Source organism: Silene latifolia, chromosome 7 (assembly GCF_048544455.1).
Source record: "Silene latifolia isolate original U9 population chromosome 7, ASM4854445v1, whole genome shotgun sequence".
Lineage (NCBI taxonomy): Eukaryota > Viridiplantae > Streptophyta > Magnoliopsida > Caryophyllales > Caryophyllaceae > Silene > Silene latifolia.
Genome location: NC_133532.1, coordinates 120,483,114 through 120,492,186, shown reverse-complemented (window position 1 = coordinate 120,492,186; position 9,073 = coordinate 120,483,114). Strand labels below are relative to the sequence as shown.

General features: G+C 38.4%; 1 pseudogene; it reads right to left on the bottom strand.

Annotated features, from left to right (window-relative positions):
• LOC141590640 (protein STRICTOSIDINE SYNTHASE-LIKE 10-like) lies at positions 1–7,683 on the bottom strand (annotated as a pseudogene).
• Positions 7,684–9,073: the final 1,390 nt, after the last annotated feature.

Sequence of the window (9,073 nt, the reverse complement as noted above, 5' to 3'; positions counted from 1 at the left end):
ACACAATAAATTAAAAAGTTTTATTTTATTAAAAAAGGGAAAAAATGATAATGATCATTCAAAATTAAAAGGGTATACAAAATCTACATATAAATAGACCCTAAATAACAACTATTATAAACTATAATGAAGATAACGTTGAATAACAGATCCAATCCAGATGCGGTTGTGAAATTCTAGTACGTCGCTTGAATCTACGATCAATGGCGTGTCTAGACGTTCCATAACTTCGCCGTCTTGATTCAACTTAATGAGCTTGGAGGGATTTGAGCTACCCAAAATTCACCTTTATTATTCCGATTAATATTATCGGGCCTGCCGATAAGTTTTACAAATATTTGAAGTCCCGCTTTTGGCCCAAGACAAGCCAAAACCTTCTTATCTCGAGAGGCGGTTGTTTCAAAGAACGAGTACAAAATCTTTATTTTCGCTTAGCGCAACTCCGTTTGCAAAAAACAAACCCTCAAGTAACACAGTGACGGCTTTGGTCTTTGGATCGTACTTTAGCAATCGTCCAGTGTGATCAAAGCTCCTCATTGCTTCTACATATTGCCTAGAACACAAATTACATATATATGAGTTGAATTTTTTTTTTAAATGAAAATTCGCCATGGTAATAAATTTTTTATTATCCATAAACGAAAATAATATTTCAATATTGATATTGATTACCAAACATAATGGAAAAGTAGAAAAAAGAGGATGAGATGAGAAATAAATACCATCTATGATACTTGGTACTTGTATCAGTGAAGTAAACAGCTCCGGAGTTGGAGTCAATATCCAATGCATTTAAAAATCGGAATGGAACTCCGGCGACACCCGTAGAAACTGATGTGGCAACACCTCCGCCACTACCCACTTTCATCAAACCCATGCTTGAATCAGCAATGTATAGCTCGCACGTACTCATATCAAACTTCAATCCTAAGGGCCTCCCACAATATCGCTCATTTATTGGATTATCATGTCCATCACAGAGCCTTGGCCTACAAAAATTTATCAAACGCTCAATCTCTTGAAACATGGTTGGTTATATGCTAAACTATCAAATGAAGTGACTCATATTAGTATTATAGATTAAAATAAAGGACGACTAATTTCTGTGCCCTTCCTTGTATAAAAGTGATTTCGCAAAACACGATTTTATTTCAAATTTATTAATAAAAAATCTCTTGTAAACATTTACTAAGACACCTCGTTGCCCTTCCTTATAAAAGTGATTTCGCAAAACACGATTTTATTTCAAATTTATTAATAAAAAATCTCTCTTTCAAACACCTCATTAAATAACTTATATATAAATAATATAATAACAACACGTAGAATTTGAAAATTGCGTATACACAACATGACATAAGTTGTATGATTGTATCCAATCCGAACACCAAAGACTATTTGAATTTAATTTAATTCGACTGACTTCACATCTACTGAAAAATGACGTTATGACGTATACACAACATGGCATAGTTATGAGTCTCGCTCAACTCCGTCCTTCCTAACAATAAGGGAGAAACTATAATTTTTCATATCGGGACACCTTCCTAATAAAATATGACGGTTACAATCTGTTGGTGTAATCGAAGAAGTAACAATGAAAAGCAAGAAAACCAGAATAGAAATAACCCGATTAGTAGTGCCGTGGTAAGGGAGCCACTGCCTTGAAAACTATATTCCGGTACGACCGTGGTGGCGATCAGCTAGTGCCGGTAGTTCCCCAAGGATAACACTACAGTCTCCAACTCAGTTTCGCCCACTCGGAACTGTGAGACTTGGAACGATAGAAAGTATTTCTTTACCCAGAAATTAGAGAGGAGAATAGAAGAGAAGAAGAGAAGAGAAGATGTTGTTGTGTATTTGGAGTAAGGAGTGTTTGATCTATTTATAGGAATAGATCAACAAGGCTTCCAAACACGGCCCACTTCACAGCCCACTGATAAGTGGAGCAAAAACAGAAGGTGGACAGCCCACTGATTAGTGGAGCAATAACTGTTAGGTGGACAGCCCACAGCCCACTGATTAGTGGAGCAATAACAGTTAGGTGGACAGCCCACTTCACAGCCCACTGATAAGTGGAGCATTAAAAGTTAGGTGGACAGCCCACTATACACAAGCCCCACTAATAGCACTACCTTCAGTCCAAAACAAGATAAACAACTCTGGCCCAAGAAAATAGGAAAGCCCCACATTAGCCCCTATTTCCAACAATCCCCCACTAGGGGCGCCACAGAAAGAGAAAGAAAAGTGCGGGTAAAGGAAGGATTGATCTTGGTATCAATATCTTTCGATTTGAATTGACACTTTTAGTGAAATGAGGAAACAACTTACTTACAAATGAGAGAATATCTTGCGATTTGAATTCCTAAATTGAGCTTGGTCGATACCCCCACAACACATATCATACCTTGATTAAGATCGTTCGCAAAAGTGCAACGCACTCTTTTAGAGTTATGCGTTTACCTCAGATCGATAGATGTGTTGGAAGACTTCTCACGGTCTAATGATCGTTACACCTACGTAGGTGACTCAAGTGCTTCTCAATAAAGACTTCACATGAGTCATTAAGGACCTAAGTCCAACCTGGTGTATGATTCATCAAGTGCGTCTCAAAAGCACCACCATTAAGGCTATGAATCATACAACGTCATAGGAATAGAAGCTTTAGACCTAGTCAAGTCTCACTCTTGACCTATGGACTTAAGCCCCATTCCCCTCGACGTATCAACGACTAGTCTCCTAGCTTGACCCTTTAGTAAAGGGATCAAGCAAGATTGTTTTCGGACTTCACATAGTCCAAAGCAATCACTCCATTGTTTTGGAGTTGTTTAACTGCAGCGTGTCTTATTCGAATATGTCTCTTTTTCGAATCAGACACCGTTCTTTCGCAACACCAATTCTTTCTGCGAGTCACAAAGTGCGGGGAGACCGGTGTTAGCCGTCCGCCCCATACTTGGTATATCGCCTAAAAGGTTTTTCAACCATTGACCTCTTGCCCCGCCAACTCAAGAGCTATGAACTCGATTCCATGGTAGAGCGTGCAATACAAGTCGTTTTAGAAGACTTCCACGATATAGCACCTCCACCCATGGTAAAGACATAACCACTAGTAGAACAGATCTCGTCGTTTACTGCAACCCATTAGCATCACAAGATCCCTCTAACACAAACAGAAATTTACTATAATGCAAACATAAGTCAATGGTTCCTTTCAGGTATTTTAGTAAACGACGAAGAGCATTCCAGTGTTCATTACTAGGGTTATGTGTATAACGACTCGATCTACTAACCGCATAAGCAATATCGGTCGAGTACAGTTCATTAAAAACATCACACTACCTAGGATTTTAGCATACTCTTCTTGGGAAACACTCTTGCCCAAGTTTTTACACAATGCTATACTAGGATCATAGGGTGTTCGCAGCACATCATCAAAGCGATTAAACTTTTTCAACACTTTTTCAACATAATGAGATTGACTTAGACAGATTCCATTGGAGTTTCGGATGACCTTAACTCCTAGGATAACATCAGCTTCTCCTAAGTCCTTCATCTCAAATTGTGATGACAAAAAATCTTTGGTTCTAATTATTACCTCTAAATTATTACCAAGTATTAACATGTCATCAACATAAAGGCATATGAGCACACAATCAGATTCTATTACCTTTGAATAAATACATGAATCAGAATGGTTAACCTCATAGCCATTACTTATTAAAGTGTTGTTAAATTTCTCATACCATTGTTTAGGTGCTTGTTTGATCCATAAAGAGACTTGTTCGGTTTACACACTTTACTCTCTTGACCCTCAATCACAAACCCTTCAGGTTGAGACATGTAGATCTCTTCCCTTAGTTCACCATTCAAAAAAGCAGTTTTAACATCCATCTGATGTATAATAAGGTTATGAATAGCAGCTAAGGCGACAAGAGTCCTAATAGTCGAGATTTTGGTCACAGGAGAGTAAGTATCAAAATAATCAATACCCTTCTTTTGTGTAAAGCCTCTAACTACAAGTCTAGCTTTGAACCTCTCTATTGTACCGTCAGGTCTCATTTTCCTTTTAAAGATCCATTTACTTGTAATGGGTTTACTACCTTTAGGTAAGTCACTCAACTTCCAAGTTTGATTTGACATAATAGAGTCAAGTTCATTTTTAATAGCATCTTTCCAAAAATTAGCATCAATGGATTTCATTGCCTCACTATACGTTTTTGGGTCATCTTCTATTAAAAAGGTTGAAACAAATTCATCACTAGCACACACAAAGTGTATCCATGTTCAGACAAAGAAAGTTGAAACAAAATCTCCAAAGTTCTTTGGACATCTAGGTCTCTTACTCCTTCTAGGTTCAAGCATCATGATCACTAGAAGAGCTACTACTAGCATGTGAAGAGATATCAACAGATGTAAAAGGTAAACTAGGAGATGAATCAACATTCTTCAGAATGGAAAAACATGCTCAAAAAACACAAAGATCTCTAGCTTCGGATATAGAACGATCACTTAAAGACATGAATCTATAAGCAGAACTATTTTGAGCATAACCTATAAAAACACAATCATAGGTCTTTGGTCCAACAAAGAGGTCTCCTAAAATCAGGTAAGCCCACTTTAGCTAAACACCCTCACACTCTAAGGTAACTTAGGTTAGGAGGATAGCCCTTCCACATCTCATAGGGTGTCTTGTCAATTTTCTTATGAGGTACACGGTTAAGAATGTGACAAGCGAAAGTATTGCTTCCCCACATGTCGTCAGATAGGCCGAACTTAAAAGCATAGCATTCATCATCTCTTTTAAGGTTCTATTTTTCCGTTCGCCTACACCGTTAGACCGAGGTAAGTAAGGTGGACTAGTCTCATGTATTAAACCATTAGCAGCACAAAAGTCGGCTAGATAAGTAGATTTATACTCACCACCTCTATCAGACCTTACCCTTTTAATTTTCCTGTCGAGTTGATTTTCGACTTCATTTTTAAAGTTTATAAACAATTGTTTTGCTTCATCTTTAGTCTTAAGCAGATAGACACGGGTGTACCTTGAACAATCGTCTATAAAGGTGACATAATAATTCTTTCCACCTCTACTTGCAATATTTTTGAAGTCAGCTAGGTCGGAGTGAATTAACTCAAGAAGACTCGTATTCCTAGTTGTGACAGGTTTACTAGGTTTCTTTGTGAATTTAGCTTCAAACACATGACTAACACATTTAGAGAATTCTTGACTCGTCAAACTTGGAATTAAACTCATAGTTCTAAGTTTTTTAATATAGTCAACATTCACATGACCTAATCTACCATGCCAAACATCAATAGACTCAACGATATAAGGTAGTAGATGCAATATTATTAAAAATCGAATCGAGTTCAACACAAAAAGACCCCAGACAGATAACCCTTGCCCACAAATTCCCCATTACGCGACATTACCACCTTGTCAGCCTCAAACACAAGCTTCAACCGACTTTGTTTAATAAGGCACAGAACACAAGGTTTCGACGTAACGAGGGAACAAACAAAACATTATTTAAAGCAAGTGTTTTCCCTGAGGTGAGTTTGAGAAAGATCTTGCCTTTGCCTTTGATCGGTGCGGATGAAGAGTTACCCATAAAAACACAACCCCATCGCCTACTTCCTCGAACTCGTAAATAACCCCTTATCGCAGAGAGGTGTCGGGAAGCGCCGGTGTCCAAGACCCATTCAAAGAACATTACCCACCATATTAGCTTCCACAACCACAAGAAAGAATGATGTCATCGATTCTGAGATTGGCTTCATTAGTTTTCTTTTTGAGCATTGGTAGGCTTTGTGCCCAGGTTTTCCGCAAACATAGCAGACAAAAGGACCCTTAGCAGGTTTCTGAATCTTAGGAACCGGTTTGGTGTGCTTCCCTGGACCATTCTTCTTGGCCCGACCTGGTTCTTACCCCGACCAACCTTAGCCTTACCCTTACCCTTGAACTTCTCAAGATAAGACGGACCACCGGACTCAACCAGATTAGCATCAACAAGATCGTTCTGTTTTAACAGATTGACTAACGAGTTTGTCTTTAAGGCGATTTGCCTCTTCGGTCCTCATGTGTCCTACTAGTTCTTGGAGAGACAGTTCCTTTTTCTTATGCTTAAGGTGGTTCCTATAGTCAGACCAGGAGGGAGGGAATTTCTCTAACAGTACATTAGCCACAAAAATGTTATCTAATTTCATACCCTCATTAACAACATCAGCACAAAGGTTCTCATAAATATGAACTTGTTCCATGATGGGTTTTCCGTCAACCATCTGAAATTGTAGCCACTTTCCCACAACATATTTCTTTTTACCCGCATCGTCGGCCCCCCATATTTTTTCTCTAAAGAATTCCCATATGGTTTTAGCAGGACTTATGAACCATAAACAAAGTCAAAGAGGGTGTCGGACATGTTGTTTAGTAGCCGGCATCTAACAAGTTTATTGTCCTTATCATATTTCTTAATATCCTCTTCGTTTGACTTAACAACTGATTTAGGCGGGGTGAGTTCTCTACTTGTCAAGAATAACAAAACGATAAACGAGAGCGAGGCGGGTCACTAAACAACACATAATCAATTTCCAGTTGTTCGAAAAACATCAGCAGTTTTTGTGACCAACGCTTATAATTATGACCGTTCAGTTTCTCAAGTTTAGTCAAGTCAGGAAGGGTTTTCGCTAAAACAGACGACATTGTTACAGCAACAAACAACAACAGATATATAGTTTTCAAATTGTTGGTGTAATCGAAGAAGTAACAATGAAAAGCAAGAAAACCAGAATAGAAATAACCCGATTAGTAGTGCCGTGGTAAAGGAGCCACCGCTTGAAAACTATATTTAAGATTTAGTGGTGGTGGCGATCCTAGTCAGGTAGTTCCCAAGGATAACACTACGAGTCTCCAACTCGCCGCCCACTCGGAACGTGAGACTTGGAACGATAGAAAGTATTTTTTACCCGAGAAATTAGAGAGGAGAATAGAAGAGAAGAAGAGAAGAGAAGATGTTGTTGTGTATTTGGAGTAAGGAGTGTTTGATCTATTTATAGGAATAGATCAACAAGGCTTCCAAACACGGCCCACTTCACAGCCCACTGATAAGTGGAGCAAAAACAGAAGGTGGACAGCCCACTGATTAGTGGAGCAATAACTGTTAGGTGGACAGCCCACAGCCCACTGATTAGTGGAGCAATAACAGTTAGGTGGACAGCCCACTTCACAGCCCACTGATAAGTGGAGCATTAAAAGTTAGGTGGACAGCCCACTATACACAAGCCCCACTAATAGCACTACCTTCAGTCCAAAACAAGATAAACAACTCTGGCCCAAGAAAATAGGAAAGCCCCACATTAGCCCCTATTTCCAACACAATCTTGACTAAATTTATAAACGATCACAATTTAGTGTACGGGATAACACGAGACATACCTGTGTGGGCTAGTTATAGCGAATTCCGTCCATCCTCTCATGCGAGCTTGCCACTTAATAACACGGCCATCGGAGATACCGACATAAGGACCCTCGCCTTTACAATCGAAGGCTACAGACTCGGGTCCGACCATGTAAGGACCTAATGGGAGGTGATGATATTCCCTAGCTTGAGTGCTTATAACAAGAAAACTAGATAAAACCGCAATAACAATGACAATGACGGCAATATTATGAGAATAGACCATATTATGAGAATAGACCATAGCTTAGCTTACTTGAATGTGAAGCTAAAAATGTGAATGAGTTTTTTTTTTTTTTTTTTTTTTTTTTGTTGGTAGGAATATGTGTAGTGTTGTTGATGATAACCAAGAGAACGACGCCTATATATATATAGACGATGTTGCCTGCTACACAATCATTATTCTAATAGGGGAAGGAATGAAGGATACACCGAATCGCAGTAGTATTAGATTTAGTCGTAGGTTTCCTAAAAGAGCAATTACAAGACTAACTCGACTCTAATAAGAGGTAGGAGTATATCACGATGCTTATACGAAGAAATTGATTAGTGCATGTATAAACTATTAAGAGTTATTACTTATAAGGATTGAATTATCGTTTAAAATACTTCTTTTAAGAGTCGAGTTAGTCTTGTATAAGACGGTTTTACATGAATATATACATATAATTGTACACAAAATGTAAAACGGATTCAAATACAGTCATATGTGTACATGTAAAAAAGGTTAGACGTAATATAATCTAATTGTCAAAAAAGAAAAATTACATTTTTTAATTAAAATTATCGGATTAGTATAAGCAGATAAAATAACTTTTAGGCTTTCAGATGATACATTCGCTTAAGTCCAAATGTTGTTAGAATAGGAATAGGAATACGTATGTAATATGAAGTTGGACTACAAAACAAACTTAATGTCGTCTAGGCCGGCCGCGGGCCGCCACATTCGGTTCACACCGAGGTTGTCATCCGCTGCCACGTAGGAGATGTTTTTCACTTTTTCTTGAACTGCTGTTAATCCTAGGTACAGCACTGTCATTCCGATCATATTTTCCATAAGCATAGCATCCAGCATTGCAGGCATTGTCCGTTTCTCGCCCTTGCCTAACTTGAGCTCTGAATATGTAGAGACGTAGATTGTCATAACGAATTAACGATACAAAGAAGCTAGGAGACCCATAATCCCCACATTTATCGAAATACATCGCTTTCCTAACCACACAAGATTCCCATCTTCGATAGTTTCCTAATCCCCTAATATGAAGAAGTCGGAAATTTGAAAATGCTGTATGACGAGGTAAGCTGTGAGCCTGTGATGCGGCTCGACTGATTGTTTTTTCTTTTACCTTTGCGCACATTAATAAGAGCCATACGACCCATACGTAAATCTGAAATAGTCGCCATGTCCAATGTGGGAAAAATGATTATACATAGATAAGAGCATCCACAATGGTAAGCAACAACCCTACTAGCTTAACTCTCCGCATCACATTTTTGAGCTAGAACACTTTTAAGCTACAAACTTTCTCAATGGTTAAGCTATAAGAGTTGTTGCTTAAATTGACTTATATACATTTATTTAATTGGCACATATCTTTTTGTGGGTCCATTTGAGC